This window comes from Myxocyprinus asiaticus, chromosome 4, assembly GCF_019703515.2.
Source record: "Myxocyprinus asiaticus isolate MX2 ecotype Aquarium Trade chromosome 4, UBuf_Myxa_2, whole genome shotgun sequence".
NCBI lineage: Eukaryota > Metazoa > Chordata > Actinopteri > Cypriniformes > Catostomidae > Myxocyprinus > Myxocyprinus asiaticus.
This window is the reverse complement of record NC_059347.1, coordinates 29,669,781-29,686,335: the sequence shown is the minus strand read 5'-3', so window position 1 is coordinate 29,686,335 and position 16,555 is coordinate 29,669,781. Positions and strand designations below refer to the sequence as shown.

The 16,555-nt window shown below is 38.5% G+C and overlaps 1 protein-coding gene across 3 annotated transcripts in view; it reads right to left on the bottom strand.

Annotated features, from left to right (window-relative positions):
• pdzd2 (PDZ domain containing 2) overlaps window positions 1-16,555 on the bottom strand; it is a 107,232-nt gene that overhangs the window by 62,725 nt on the left and 27,952 nt on the right. The window lies entirely within an intron of this gene.

Sequence of the window (16,555 nt, the reverse complement as noted above, 5' to 3'; positions counted from 1 at the left end):
AGACTTTACTTAAAAACTTTAGACTTACACTACCATTTAAAAGATTTAGATCTGTAAGATTTTTTTGTTTTTTAAAAAAAGTCTCTTCTTCTCACCAAGGCTGCATTTATTTGATCCAAAATACAGCAAAAACAGTGATATTGTGAAATATTTTTACAATTTAAAATAACTGTTTTCTATTTGAATATATTGTAAAATGCAATTTATTCCTGTGATCAAAGCATCATTCCTGTTCATCCTGTTTTCAGCATCATTACTGGAGTCTTCAGTGTCACATGATCCTTCAGATATCTAATATCAAAAATTCTAATATGCTGATTTTCTAATATGGGCATATTTACAGTTACACATTTACACCCGAACAGATATTTGCAAGCACAAGCTTAGTTCATGATAATGAGGCAGCATAAACACTAGTTAAAATATAATCTAAACATTCATATTATTTTTATATCATATTACATATCATATTGTTATCATACAGCATACAATTTAAATACCTGCTTTAGCCGAAACAATATTTAAACATAACTAAAACTTGCCTATTAGGACATATTTCAAATTTCAATACTCTGAATCCTGGCTGGCAAGTCTGGAAATAGTCCAACTAGTAAAATATGTACAGGTTTATTTAAAATAGCATGTCAACTAAAACTAAATGATTTCCTCATCCAAAATTGTATCCTCGGCTGGATCAAGTCACTCTTCAAAATGCAAACGTTCCTCGTCGGAGTCCCGCTCTTATTCTGAGGAAAATGTGAACTCTTCGTCACTATCCAGGACCATCTGAAGAGCTTCCTCACCTGTGTAGCGTGCCATCTTTCAAACGTGCAGAAAAGTGAATGAACTTGATGCTTTTTAAGGCACTGTCGGGGGCGTTTACCATTTACATTGATCGCCTCAGCACATTACCGTATGAATAGCGCGCTCTGTTGGTGGGTGGGATCTCATTAGCGATAATTAGCTGAGCCAGGAGAAACTGTACATCTCTTTGTTTCATACAGATTACACGGCAGGAGAATATTTGTTTTAAATTTGAATTGTTTTATTTAAAAGTAGACATTTTAAGCTTTCTTTAGACATATGTTTCATGTTTGTCTGATAAGTATTCGCGGAGTTTCAGTTTATTTTTGTGACGTGTTTAAGAAAGATGCTCGCGAAGACAGAGACGGCTGAAAGCGCACCGTTTATTTTCTTTATTTTACAAAAGCACAAGGTTTTGTTGTAATTGTGAGTGTAAACAAATAAAAGTAGACCCTTTATAGTCTCTAATGATGTCTTACACTTATCTGTATGCCCAAAAATGACGGAGTATTTTAAGTTGTTTCCGCTGTTATGAGGACAAAATCCAGCAGGTCGCGCCGGTGCGTCCGTCGACCCCAGAGGGTTAAACGGCTATTGACCTAACTCATATTGTGTACCCGAGACAGGAGAGCCCACATATTATTTAACTAGTGACTTAGACTAGCAATGTGTGAATTTATTTAATCGAATGACCTAAAATAGCGATGTTTGCCAGCCAGATTTGGCTAAGGCTTACCTTGGTAAAGATGTGCTTCTATGTTTCATGGCAAAAAGCAGACCTTGCCATGCAAGCTGATAGAAAAACAGCCCCTGCAACTACCTGAGCAAATAGTATTTTTATAGAAAACTCTTGCAATGCTCTGCAGAGAAATCAGCTTATCTGCAAATCCGTTTTGAAATGTTGCCTTGTGAAAGTGAACCGAACCAAGAAGAAAATGTAACACTGTAACATTCACAAGGCAACATTTCAAAACGGACCAAAACTATGTCAATAAAAGTCACATGTGAGCAAGCTGTCCCCTTATTGGTCACTATGTTTGTTTGCTGTTCCAGGATTAAGCTCATCCATTGATATACCTGTTAAAATTATATGCCTGTAAAAAATTTGTCAACCATTACAAATGTTAGAGAATTTCTGAGCATTGCCAGTTAGAGGTTGTGCTCCAAATACAAATTATCCATCACTCAGATGGATATGAGTTGTAAAGTTTCTGTCATGGTTATTTTTATTTTTATCCATCATAAGTTGCTTTTGCATTATTTCTCCATTGAAACGTGCCTGTCCTCACAGATCTCTCTCTTGCACGTACACACACACACACACACACACAGCAGAGTAAAGCCGGGTAAAAATGTTTTTTATTTGTCAAAAAGTTGCTAACGCCATCCTACCCGTGTTCTGCCACTATCCATAAGAGAGAAACGATCGTACTAAACTTACCTCAGGAATTATAAAACAGCTCCTATTTTAAACATGCAATTATATCTAATATAGTTGCCAAAAGTCTATATCCATGTTTTGATGATGAATTACAGAGAAGTGCTGATCTACAGATGTCGTCTCCAAAGATCCCTCAGTTATGTTCTTGGTTTTTATAGGGATATTGTTTGGTTTGTTGGTCCGTTAGGTCGGTTTGCATTCTTACCACAAGCGAACCGTTCCAGAGTTCATTTGCAATCGGTCTGAGACCACCTCATTCAGGCTGTCTTGGATCGATTGTTTTGGTGCGGATCCGAGTGCGATTGCTATATTCATATATGCCTAAATGAACCGAACCAAGGGAGAAAACGCATCAGGTTCCAAAACAAACGCTCCAAACGAGCCAGGTGTGAAAACGCCCTAGTTTCACACTCATGTTAACATTGGCTATTGGAAGAGTGGAACTCGATGTTTTCTGAAATTGCGCCTTTTATGTAAATTTGGATAGTGCCTCTTAAAATGGCAAAGTGCACAACAAATAATACAATGGCGTATATCAGTGCTGCACAGAAATGTTTCCCAGAAAGTTCTCATGACCCGGTAGCAACTCTTCCACGGCCCCGTACTGGGTCGCGACTCGGGGGTTGGGGACCTCTGTCCTAAACAACTTGCCAAAACTATAGTTTCCTAATATTAAATCTGTGGAGTGGTAAAAAAAAAGTTTTAATGACTTCAACCTACTGTAAGTGTATGTAAACTTCTGACTTCAACTGTATTATTGTTATTTTTGTTATAACTATATATATTTGCAACCCTAGTTGGAGCAAATAAGAAAGCAAAAATAATAGGCTATTAGTACTCCCAGTCAAAGCTATAAAAGGTGACAAGATGACTCACAATAGTTCACTTCCACTTTCCAAACCTGGAAATGTGAAAAGGGTCAATGCCAGTCTACCAATCTATATTTTTCACTGTAAATTTATGATTTTTTTGGAACTATTTTTGACTGTAAAATTTAAGCCTAAAAATTCTCAAAATGTGTTGGAAGGGTAAAGTCTCCTCCTTTTTTCTACTTAAAATGTCCTCATTACTATAAAGAAAGGTAGTATGTAAACATCCAATCAGCTGGCAGAGCTTTATGTACTGCACCATCTATGTTCCATTTTTATTTCCAGACTTACTAGGACTTATGTTATTACCAAAACATCTGAAACAACACGTTAAAAAGTAAAGTAATAATAATTTTTTTTTTTTTTGTTAAGACTAACATCAGTTTTATGCAATCAAGTCATTTCTATTTGTATAGCGCTTTCACAACACACATTGTTTCAAAGCAGCTTTACAGAAAACCCTGCATTAACAGAAAATGAAACTGTAATACCTATAAAGTCTTAAGAGTCATCATTGTGTAGTTTGATTAAATATGATTGTAAATTGTGTATAAAAAGAAATAATTAAATAGTTAAATAATAATTGCATTTAGAACCCCAGTGAGCAAGCCAAAGGCAACTGTGGCAAGGAACACAAAACTCCATAAGAAGTTGGTTAATGGAGAAAAATAACCTTGGGAGAAATCAGGCTCAATGTGGGGGCCAGTTCTCCTCTGGCTAAACACCATGAATATAATGCCAATATTAGTTATTTATGTGCAGTGTAAGTCATGGTTTAGTAAACTGAGTAAGTATTAAGGGCCAGTGTTTAAACATGCAATGACATATAAAAATAACAATATTATTCACCCCTTAAAAAAGTGGCAATCATATTCAACTACCTCTGAGTTCCAGCTCAAATCACTCAAATCTTCGGTTTGAATTAGACACAATCTTAAGAAAAGAACACTCTGGCAAGTTGCTAATGAAAGAGCATGGTCAACTGAACCTGTTCATTAGATGATTACACAGCTTAGACAACATCATGCAAGAATTCATCATCGAGAACTACAAAAATGGTTGTTTAAATAAACAACAAAAATCACTGACAGAAGGAATTAAAAAAACAGCCAGGTAATTCAGTTCAAAATAATTACTGTTGCATGATAGCTTCAGGTCTAATAATCTGGAGATCAAAATCACAGAGATGGTTCTTTGCCTTCTCAACGTGGTGTGCAAATATAGTCACACTGGATCTCCTGAAACTAATACATTCAAGGACTGAAAATGCTAGTTATAAATACAACAAATTGAGGAATGTTCAGGAAATAGCAAGTCGATGGAGATCACAATTCCCTGAAAAGGAAGGAGGCAGAGTATTTATACAATATTTGACAGTGCGATTGCTTGGAAGGTTCAGACATTTTCAGGTAAGAGAGCACCGGAATTTGTCGGTTTGACACACCACAGCTGCTTTTAAGTTTTAGTTGGTCTCGTTTTTTATCAAAGGGAGAAAAATGGACTTTGGGCCTCTAGTTTTCCTTCACTGTGGTGATTTGTTTCCCTCTGTGATTTGGCAGATAATGAAAAGTGACTGACCCATTTCTGCCATGATCTGTTTTCCTTTAGTGTTTTTTATTTTTATTTTATAAGAACGTACTTAACGGTGTGGGAATCGAGACCAAACTTGTCCCAGACACTTGAAAATCAATGGAAAAAATATCTCAACAAAGTTTAAGTGATTCACTTCAAATATCTTGGAACAAAACTGACACAGAAAAAAATTCCAAATCTGCTTTCCTCCTTTTAGAGTCTGTTGACAGCCACAGTCTCAATGGCTGACTGGAAATTTTACACTGCATTCCAAATCATAGTGTTGTGAGAAGATAACTGTGAGATAGATGATTCTTCTACCATCTCTGTTGCATAAAAAGCTTATTGTATGCTGGAATGCCATTATCTTCGTTCCAGCCCATAAAACATGACCGTTACGATGATGTCCTCCCAGATAACAAATATTATATTTGGTCTAATATTATATTTGTGCCAACAGTGGAAAAAATATTTAAAGGGATAGTACAACCACAAATTCTGTCGTCACTTGCCTTCATGTCATTCTAAGTCCCTATGACTTCCTGTCTTCCATGGAGCACAAAAGGTGCATTTTTGAAGAATACACATATTTGATTTGAGAACAATGGCAGAGGTCAAGAATTTCAATGAATGATGACCTAAATTTTTGTCTTCTCCTTGCACACAGCTATCGTGTGGTTTAATAAGACTTGAAATATGTACAATATGTACCACTTTTAATAGGGGTGGGTAAAAATATTGATTTGACGATGCATCACGATCTTCATTTGAACGATCTAGATACAGATTCTTGAATCCCAAGATCGATCCTTGACTCTATGCGCAACCCTCCACTACAATGAAAGGAAATTACTCGCATTTGCAATTAAACTTTGCGCTATGAAACTAAAATGTATATATTTGGCAAATGCTTGGTAAATGTTTAGATTTCACTCACCAGTGATTGTGTAGTATAGTGGCGGAGTATTCAGCAACGAGATCCTTTCACTGTGTGTTTAGAGTAAAAGTTGTTCCGGGTAATGTTTGTCCAAAGATAAGATACATGCAACCCACTGGTCTTTGAATAACATCTCTTTTAATACCCTTTCTCTTCTTTACAGTCAGTTGTTGATCAAAAACAACAAAAAAGAAACTAATCACGCATAGTACAGATGAGGTAAAGTCGTTCGAGTCTCTCTCATTAACATGCGCTCATTTAGAGACGCTCTTTAAAGAAATACCGGTTTTCTTAAAGAGACAGTACCGGTTTTTAGCATGTGTTCAACAAATCAATGTAAATACATATAAATTAGGGATGGGCATTTTGGTCATTTTGTCTACTCGAGGCAATGACATGTACATAACTGTAAATATAATAACATGTCTGACAAACGCCTTTGGCTGCTGCATTGCATCTTGTTGCTTCAGTGTATCGTTAATTCATTATTATAGGCTGTTATAAAATAATCTGTTACAAAATGTACAAAAGACTGCATAATAAAAATATAATGTATCATATTTTGTCATTATGTGAAGATTCGCTGCCCAACTCAATGAAAGAATGTGCACAATGCGCGTCTGCCTGTTCTTCCTTCAGGTTACCGTAGTAATCTTAGTAAGCGTGCACCAGTTTTTTAGTGACTGTCTGAACTGTCTATTTTCAAATACTTAAAATGAGACGCCACACCCATCACGTTTTTAATATGCTTATTAATTTGAAGTTTACTTTTGAAGATGCTGCATTCTGTTCCATTTAGCTGCACTCTGTCTAGCTGTTTGAAACACTCGCCTGCTGTATATGTGCTGCTTCAGCATGTTGAGTCCACTGCCACACACCTGGTGTGTGTCTCCCCAAGTGTTCGCTCCTGTGGGGAAAGCTGCGATGTTCCGTATTATTGTTGCTGTGACGATTCCATTCAACTCGGGAGAGTCAGAATTTCCACCAACTGGGGAAAGTGCAACAGAATGGCAGTTTATGTCAGACTTTTAACTTGGAAACTCGTGCGGAAATGTTCAACTCCCATTTCGTCGAGATGTAGGTTTGTGTTACATCACGCAAACATGTCGGCACCCAGGGAAGGGAGGTTTACAGTCAGGGACAAACATTCACTTTTATTAAATGATACCTATTAATGAATCAAAGTTCTTACATTAAATGATGATAAAACGTGTTTAGCAAACGTTTGGCAGAGACAGGTGTTCAAAACGGTTAATTACACTCTCTTTTTATTAGCATCGTATATTAGTTTGGTTGCTATGAGATGTCTCTGACAATCAATGTACCCCTCAAAATCACAACCTAATCGATCTCAAAATAAAAAAAATTCAAATTAAGTGAAGTCACATCATCCATGATCACCATCGATCATCGTTTTCATGATTGATCATTGCTGCCACGTCCGAGTACCCAAGTATTGAGTACTCATGCCCATCCCTAATGTAAATAGTATATAATTATGCAATTAAACAATAACAATTTAACAAAAAAAAAAAAAAAGAAAATGTATACTTTCATAATGCACCTAGTTAGAAGGTCCCCTGTATAATTAACAACATTAGCTGTGAGAAAATTTCTTCCATATGTAAGCAAAAGGGACATTGTAACTGAAATATACCCATCTGAATCGATATTGAATGAAATCCAAATCAGAATCGAAAGCTTGTGAATCGGAATCGAATCGGGAAATCTGTATCAATACCCAACCCTAACTTCTGAGATACTTTTATGGTGCTTTTTAGTAAATTTCGAGCTTGATGGCACCCATCCCCTTTCACTTTCATTATATGCGTGGATATTCTTCAATATTTCACCTTCTGTGAAAGAAAAACAGTCATAGGGGTTTGGAACAACATGGGTGAGTTAATGATGACATAATTTTCAATTTTGAGGGGGTTGAATTTCCCCTATAATAAAAAGTAAAAGGTGCATCTTAAGTCTGCAGTGAGTAAGCTGTTCTAAACGATTTATGTGTGTGATGTCATCATGTAAGTACTGTCCATGGCATTACTCAAACTTGCTAAACAATTCAACTTATGCTTTGCCAACCCACACATGCTGGATCTTATGCTGGAGTTTTAAGCAGTGGGCAAAATAAACAGTACAATACCACACACAATAAACTCCAATAGTGCCCATCAAACTCATATCATTCAAATGCTATCAACCATTTCATTCAGGTCAAATGTTCACCGAACTACCATAGCTGGTTTTGCAGTCTCTGAGGCAGAATGATGGATGAAAACCACAGAGCAAAATGGAGGGAATGAAAAAGATATTGATGAAAGTAACATTAAAAGCAATTTTTAAGCTAATGTGTGTAAAATAAAATTTGTTATTAGCGCCACCATACAAAAAAGCAAAAAAAAAAAAAAAAAATATATATATATATATATTTTATTTTTTTCTAACAGGTTTCTTAAACACTCCCACCTGTCTTCCACTGGTCCAATTAACAGATAGTCCTGGCCCATACTCAAGCCATTTATTGAGCCAATGTTGCTATGTCGGACTGGTTGGAATGCGCAAAAAACAGAGCAATGTTTTGATAGCGCTACAGAACCACAGTGTATTCCATTTTCTAGGAAATCAGCCTACAAATGCTTACTTAAGTTGTCTCTGCATATTAAGCTGGGATATGACAAAGTATTTTAACATCGAAAAATTGCAGACTCAGAAAAAGAGGAAAGAAGGAATGTGGATACGTATGAATGGTTACGTGGTGAAAAAACTCATTCAAGGTGTGTGTCATGCACTGATGAAGCCCTGTATGACTATCACCATATCAGTGTACCACCCAAGTAGACACGTGTTCATTTTACACATACAGCACACACACACACACACACACACACACACACACACACACACACACACACACACACACAAAGGCTCAAGTGGAAAATGAGATCTCTCCTTAAACCTGCCATTCTGAAGACTTCATGCAAATCAGCATCTGATAAAGACCAAACAAGAAGAAAAACAAGCCATGATCTCAGCTCTGGCATGCTGACAAGGAATTTAAGCTGCAATAGAAGCTAATGGGTCTCAGAGAAACCCAGCAACAGGCTCTACCTTCATTGCCTCTCTCAGACTAAACCACAGCTGCAGTGGGGAAATCCATCTATTCCAACCAAGCACAATTTAAGGAGAACGGTGACCAAAACAGATTGGCTTAAACAGTCCTTAAAGACTGCCTTTTTCTGTGCGACATGGAGTGATTTGTTGTCATGGAGTGGAGGATGCCCTTTCCCATACAAAGTTGTGTGAAATAATTCAGAACTATGTCTCCCTCCAAAGCACTCTGCCTACAAAGGCAAAATGCAGTAACTAAAGTGTGGACTTTGTAGTTGCTGGAATTTCCACATTGCTGACATAATCTAAGAGACCTGTTTTGGGTCATACCTCAAGTTTTGTGTTTCGCCTTTGAACAGCAACACTGTGTTTGCGTTTCTGCATGCTTGGATTGGCAAAAAACTCCTCAAAGTGGGACCTATGCATGGATGGGCAGACGCTTTTTCATATCCATTGCTATAAGTCTTTTCCCATGGCTGTGAGCCAACCAACAGCAGATGTGCATTAAAGCGTGCACCTGGATATCATATGTTGCAAAAGATCCTGCATACTCACAAGAATATACTGATACTATGACAGACCTAGCAAGGAAATCTAGGGTTGGATTTTGCAACTTTTCCACCATATTCACCAGAACGCCTCACGCCCACACGAAATGCTAATGAGTGAGATATTTTGTGACATTATGACATAATATTCCTCTTGCGCCCCCTGTAATCCAGAGGTCCCTGATCATAGTCATCAGCACAGTTCAGGGGTTAAGTCCTCTGAAGCAATGGCTTAGTGTCAGTGATCATTTTTTAGTCTTAAAGCAGATGCACATTAGGGTTCTTGCCAAGCTCCGTGAATTCCATCAGTCTGCTGGAGACACAAAGAGACAGAAAATCGTTCTACCACCTCTGTCAGACATTCTGGTGCGTTTATGATGATTTGTAATACTGTAGCTGAAATTTCATTTGCTTTCTTGGTGCGATTTTATGTAGTCAGTCAATTTTGAAACTGATAAAATCAGTCAGTCATTATCCCCAAATAAACCCTGATAGGGTGATTAACAGTCTGATGCAAATCTGCAAATATTTACGGGTATTAAAGCCCAAAGCATACTTCGGTTTTGACACGGACGCACAGTCGAACGCGAGTCTGTCAAAGTATACTGCATTTTACTGTGTGCGCACACACAGGGGGTTGACAGCTATGTTTATTCCACTATGTTTTGGTCTCCCAAAAACTCATGTCCATTTTTATTACATCCAAGTTCATTTTCCGCTCTGTGCAATCATAAAGCCCTGTATCTGCAGGGTTTTATGATTATACAGACAAATGATTCGATATATGTGAAGATAAATTTCACGATTTCACGGCAAATATCACATCAGTAAAGCTGGAATTGCAGCTAGTGATTTTTAACCTATTGGCAACTGTGGCAACGGTTCAAACCTATTCTATATCCAACCATTTTATTTCTCTTGATGAATTAAAATAATTCTGTCTTACTTGAATGAAGCCCTGACGGCAAAAATCAGGAGTCTCCGTCCAGCGCACTCTCAACAAAGTGTGTGTGTGTGATGCAGAAGCAGTTGAATGACACTTTTTTGGGTGAAAAATGCTTATTGAGAATCCACCGGACAGGACATTGTCGATGAACTCCTCAGGATGTGGTTTGAGACGCATTCCAAATGAAACTTTCTGCCCAAACAGTGCTACATAGTATTTGCATGTGGCTCACATTGTGCAATAAATGATAAATTAAGAAATGGATGCACATTGTAGGAGAGAAAGAAGTTTTATTCTTTATTTATTTGATGCAAATGACTGACAAAACTGAAACTAAACAATGAAAATAAGAATAAACATATAGAGCAGGAACTGAAGATCGGATTTATTTCCGTTTGGCAGACACATTGATGTGGCCAAGTGTAAATGGAATGCGCTTTCAATCGGATAGCAATCCGATCAGTAAAAACGCATGAAGTGACCAAGTGTAAATACCCCCTAAATCACCCTGGAGGAGTTTCTTTTGCAATAATAACTGGCTGCCTGTTCTATATCCAACTTATTACATGGCTACTATATTTCTAAATCAATACATTGAGATGAAATACTGAAGTTGACTGTTGAGCTGAAATCATTTTATTGTATAGACCAGACCACTGAGTGATACGAGAGACCGAATGCAAACAGAGCAATATAGGAAACACCTGCATGAGCATGGTCACTTATACAGTGCTGCTAAATATAATGTAATTATTCCAAAATATATTACCACCGAATGAATTCTGATTTGACCAATCAGAATAAAGAAATCTAGAGAGCTGTGTAATAAGTATTTTTAAATACATATAATTTAATTAGTATTTAGTTAAATTATTATAATTAATAGTATTTTAGTATTATAATAAACCTATCTGATATCTATGTAATGCTCCAAAACTCTTTTGAAACAGACTTCTTCATACAAGGACCACTGCTCAGTGCACAAGGAAATGCATGTCAGAAACAATCTACAATGTAATATCAGAACATTTTTCCAAATCCTATTCAAAAAGTGCCTGCCCAACTGCATCATCATCATTCTGTTTGTCAATTTCTGAAATTTTGTATAAAAGAAATTGTCAGATGTGATTAACCTGAAGGGGACAACATGTGAATGAGTCCTCACATTAATAACAAGTTCTAGAGAAAACCGGATTAAGATTAGGCTCACTGCTTTACAATTGCTGCAAGAAAAAGACGTCACAAAAAGCTAATAATATTGAAAAATGATTTGATTAACAAAGAGCAAATCTCTTAAGCTTATTCTCTGAGCTAAAGTCATTAATGTGTGGAGAAGTACACAAGGAAAAAATTACATAACAGCATTTGATTCATGTAGCATGTTACTGAATCTTAAACTAAAGGCAGCTAAGTTTCAAATGGTTAATTGAAAGGAGCATGAATCCAAGTTTCATACTGTCTGTATTTCAAATATACCATTACAATAGTTGTGTCAATAAAATATCCAGCATATATTAAAATGTAATTCATGTAATTAAAAAAATTAATGAACAAATGAACTGAATGAACTCACCTGGTCATGAGTTTTTTCTACATTCTACGTTGTAGAAAATGAACAGCAAAATGTACAAGTTGAACTTTCACTCTTTCAATGCAAGTAAATTGTTACTGGCTCTGTCAAGCTCCAAAAAGGACATAAAAAGCACAAAATCTTCTCCTCTGTCATAGCTGTAAATGCGTGCTTGTATTCAAGTCAAACCATTAAAATGTGTTGTACCTTGACTTTTTAAAATGACAAAGAAAATGTCAACACTCAGACCTCAAAGAAAATGTTAACTGGTGGATGAAAATTTTTGCCACAAATCCAAAAGCCAATGCTGGCAGAAAAATTGCTAATGTGGATTAGAAAGATAATTCAAAATGAGAACAACTTGTGAGGAAACATGGAGGTGTAGAATTATTTTTGTGTGAGCAGATTTGCGGGTTAAGGGAAACAAATAAGCAAATCTAAACTGTCTAAAATATCCACCATACATTCTTCTGACAAACTGAAAGGCAAATGCAGTCACTTAAACAAGAAAGATGACGTCTCTAGTTCCAGGTTCAATTTGGTGTCCGGCCACAGCTTTGACACTGAGAGGAAGAGACAGTCAGGCCTAGGACACCCAGGACTTTGGTTTGCAATCTGCTTTCAAAATGACCAAGCAGATAAAGTCACTTCCAGGTCTGAAATGTTACCTTCTTTCTAAAGGTAAAGAAGACACACAATTGAGCTTATTCACAAACTCAAAACTTATAATAAAGTGTAAAGTCCTGCCAAATGATCCTTCGGATTCCTGGTTTTAAGCATCCACCTGCGTTTGTAAATGTTTTGACTTCATACATTGTATAAAGTTTGCCATGGTAAGAAACACCATTTATGATTAATTTTGAAAACAAGTTAGGAGAGCACTAACTCACTTCCCAGGTTACAGCTGCAGGCAAGTCAGCAGCCACAGTTCCATGCAGACACTGTAGTAAAGACATTCCACAGTGTGGTGGGGAACTAAAGGAATAACCTCAGTCAGCACTCTCCACATGAACAAGCCTGCAGAGGGGAAACAGAGCCCACCACAAGCAACTCTGTATTTGAACGCTCTCAGACGGAGAGGCAGATGTCAGGACAACACAGAGGTTCTCATTTTTTTCTGTGTTGTTTAGCAATCATATGCATTTGTGTGTGAGGGGGCCAGGATTTGCCTACATTGGGGGACAGGACAGTAGAACCTGAAATCACATTGGTGGGGACCAGACAATGGACAAATGCAACAGGAAAAAAATGCAACAGGAACAGGTTTCTGTGAGGATTAGTGTGACGAGGAGGAGAGAGAGATAAAGGGGAGCCAGAGATGCCAGTTCGGGAGAGAGAGAGAGACACGCAGCCGCACTGTGTGTGTGTGTTTGTTTGTTTGTTTTGTGTTATTTTAAGTTCAGTTATGCCTTTAAAGTTATGTTGACTGTTCTGCTGGTTTCTGCCTCCTCCTTGCCCACCCTGAACCTGTTACATTGGTACCAAAATCCGAGAAGGAGGAGGGATGCTCTATCATGGAGTCCTCGCCGCTGCCGGCCGCCCGGAGTCGGAGGAACTGCTGCCATCCCCCAGGAAGGGGAGGAGCCGTTCTGTCCGCCAGGGGTCGGAGGACTCGCTGCCATCTGCCTGGGGAGGAGCGACTGTCGTCCATCAGAGGGCGGAAGAGTGGCTGAGGACCAGGCGACGGCATGTCTGGGGACCGGCAAGCAAGTTTTTCTCTCTCTCCATGTCTCTCCCGCTCGCCCTTTCCCTCTCGCCTCTTCCTCCCCTCGTCTCTCCCCAGGTTCCCAGGAGGCGGGTGGACTATCAGCTGGTAGAACGGCCGGAAGGGCAGCGTCTCCCCTCCAGAGATAGGGGGTTGTAGGTCAGTCCGGATGGCGCCCTGGCCTGAATCGGGCGGGGGAGGAGTGTGACTAGGAGGAGGGTGTGGCCGGGCCGTAAGGGTGCACGGCTGGTGCCGAGTCAACTAATCAGCGGGAGAGAGAGATAAAGGGTAGTTGGAGACGCCAGTTCGGGAGAGAGAGAGACACACATGCCCGCGCAGTGTGTGTGTGTGTTTATTTTATGTTGTTTTAAGTTCAGTTACGTTATTAAAGTTATGTTGACAGTTCTGTCGGTTCCCGACTCCTCCTTGCCCATCCTGAACCCGTTACATTGGTGTCGAAACCCGGGAAGGAGGAGGGATGCGCTGTCGTGGAGTCCTCGCCGCTGCCATCCCGACAGGGGAGCAGCCGCGGCTGTCTGCCTGGGGACAGAGGGGTTGCTGACGTCCGCCGAGAGTCGGAGGAACCACTGTCGTCCGCCGAGAAAGGGGCCGTTCCTTCCACTAGGTGTCGGAGGACTCGTTGCTGTCCACCAGAGGAGGAGCGAGCTGTCATCTGCTAGAGGTCGGAGGAGTGGCTGAGGACCAGGCGACAGCATGTCCGGGGACCAGCGAGCCAGTTTCCTCTCTCTCTGTCGCTCTGCCTCGCTCTTTCCCTCTCCCCTTTCCCTCCCCTCGTCTCTCCCACAGCTCCAGAAAGGCACAGCCAGAAGGGCAACACCCCCACCCCCCGATGTTGATTGTTCAGCCGGTTCCTGCCTCCTCCTTGCCCACCTAACCCCGTTACAATTAGGTTAAAGATAGAGGTAAGTTTATGATATAGAAAATATCATTAGCTAGTATTAAAATGATAGAAGTCAATGGAAAATCCTCACCACAACAGAAAACGAGAGTGTGTGTGTGTGTGTGTGTGTGTGTAAGATCAGTTTTCAAAATAGTTAACCATATGGCAGCTCTGAAATAAAAGCTAACCTATGGTTTCTTTTAGCCTGTAACTTAAATTGGATATAAAAGCTCACCCTTTTATATGGTGAGCTGCTCTAGCAGCTTCAAAATGTTCAATGCCAAATCTGATGATACCTTTGCAAAGGGACTGCTTCTTAAAATATTAAAGCAGCTTTATATTTTTATGTATAAATACAACATTTTACTGTGTAACACCCTGTCTATACAAGAGGCGAGCGGAGCAGCGCAACGATAAAAGCAATTTGCTCCCATTAGAGTCAATGATGCTCTCTAAGCGTCTGTCATGCCTTGTCGTGCATTAAGTAAACGGATGCCCCGCTCTATTTTGCGCTGCACGTGCTGCCGCTAGTACTGCCAACAAGACAAATAAATGTTTTAAAACATTAGCTTTGATGAGTCCAGTGTAGACAGCCACAAGGCGATTCGACATCACTCGCATCCGGTGTTGACAGGGTGTGAGAAAAATAGAAAGTATGATATTGAAAAGAACGTGTTGGCGAAATCAAATAATTGGCTTTCATATTGTCACTGTACTAAAGCTAAGAGAAATTAAAATATTATACATAAAATATTAAGTTTACAGTGCATCTTTTTTCTTATCTTATTTCCAATAATGTTTGTATATAAAGTAAACCTGAAAAGAAAAGTTTTTAATTCATTTCAAATTTTATCATATAGCACTTTCACATTAAATATTGTTCCGAAGCAGCTTTCCAGAGAATATGTCCTTACAACCCCCAGTAAGCAAGCTAAACAAGGTGATAACTACAGGTTCAAGAAATATTTTTATCACAAGTATATATATATATATATATATATATATATATATATATATATATATACAGATTTTTTTTTTTTATCATTTACATTTAAACAAGCACAATGGCTGCCAAAGGAAATAAAATAATTACATTATCTAAAATTATCTTTAGAAAGCAGAATTAAACTATTAATAATAATGTTAAATTCAGTAATGTCAAACTTTTTTTTTTTTTCCAAGTATTTACACTTTGTTTGAAAACATTTTTACCGCAGACCCGCTTGTGGACCCTGGGGGTCCCTGACCCTTGAAAAAAAGCAGGCAAAATACATTCATTCTCAGCTACAACTCTATAGGGTCAATGTCTTGTCAAACATTATGACATCACTACCTGTGCCCATAAAAGCACAGAAATGTACTGTACATAAGATAATAAAAAAGGGAATCATATCCCCTCGCTAAGATTACTGCCACCACAGAGCCAAATGTTCATCCATCTCTAACCAATTAGGATTGCAGAATGCACAACAAAATAGTTTGTTTGGGACAGTGTGACTGCAGTCAAACAACCCAACTGACCCTTTGCTTAGAACAGAGCTTAATTACCACAAAACCTCTTCCAATTGGCTGCTCAAATCTATTATTTCCTTTGGAGGCTAAAAGGAATTTTGGGAAACACTCATCTCCAAATCCTGACAGTGATCTCAGAAATGGCATGGGAATTCTTTATTTTCAATGCAGTGCAAAAATAATGCACATAGTACATCAACATAGAAGAAAAGCTTTTGGATTTTTCCACAGAATTTGGAATGCATAAGTGACAGCCGCAATCCCTGCTAAATGTAAAGACTTAGGATGCTGAATTTCAGAAACTAATTTCTAAATATTCTGTGGAGGCTGACCAAAGCACATAAATTCAAGCCCTTGACAAGTGAGTTTCAGAAAGCAGTTTAAGCCACGAGAAGATAGTGAGTATCCCTCTTTGTGTAGTGCTGCTGGGGAGCTTATGTGACTCAGAGATAAGTAGATTTATATAGTCTTTATTTACACTGCGCTCCCTTGTTAATAGAATGCTTCCATTCAAAAGCAGCACTTGGAGTAGCTGACACTCTCCCTTTGATTTCATCCACTAAGAGCTCAGAAGTGACCACTAGGATACATGAAGATAAAACAACCTAATTACAATGATGAAAAAGCAACAACAAA